Source organism: Branchiostoma belcheri, unplaced genomic scaffold (assembly GCF_001625305.1).
Source record: "Branchiostoma belcheri isolate BF01 breed outbred unplaced genomic scaffold, Haploidv18h27 scaffold2, whole genome shotgun sequence".
Classification (NCBI taxonomy): domain Eukaryota; kingdom Metazoa; phylum Chordata; class Leptocardii; order Amphioxiformes; family Branchiostomatidae; genus Branchiostoma; species Branchiostoma belcheri.
In genome coordinates, this window is record NW_017803490.1 from 10,140,631 (window position 1) to 10,141,436 (window position 806).

The window sequence follows — 806 nt, forward strand, 5'->3', positions numbered from 1 at the left end:
TGAACGCATAAACAGACCACCAAACCCTAACATAACTACACGTACAGGGGTACCCACTACAGGGTCTCTTGCTCCCCATAGAGATGCCCCCCCTCTCCGTGATGATGATGAGCCCACTTATGTGGAGCCAGACGGTGCCCACTATATGACGCCAGAAGACGTCCTGTATGAAATGCCGGCAAACAGCCATTGCAATGAGCCAGGAGCTTCCCCGTACAAACCTGAAGATGCAGGTACGGCCGAGCCCACTAAAGCGAAGCCCTTTGCCCCACCCAGGGCTTACTCTCCCCGTGATGATGATGAGCCCACTTATGTGGAGCCAGACGGTGCCCACTATATGACGCCAGAAGACGTCCTGTATGAGATGCCGGCAAACAGTCATTGAGAGAAAACAGTAGGTTTCAATAACCTGCACTACTACTAGCCTTAAAAAAAGGAACAAAATCTACCCACTGTCACTGATGTTGCAGGCTACATACTGGTACTGCCCGATACCCTGAAAGGCCATTCTTAAAGTTTGAAAAGTCATTTCAAAGAATGGCATTTTCATGATGATTCACGAAATATTGTGGACAGACCTTTCTTCAAATACCCCTTTGCCTAAAATTTCATGAAAAGCTGCTGACTAACCACTGCCCCTAAAAACTTACTTGGCTGGGGTAACAAACCGACATTGCTTACTGAATTGATTCTATGCTCTTGAAACGTTGAAAAAGGCCTAGCAGAAAACATAATGGTCTGAGACCCCCAGCAGTGATTTAGATGATTGTTTTTCTATAATTAACCACTGTTGCTTGCACCTTAAC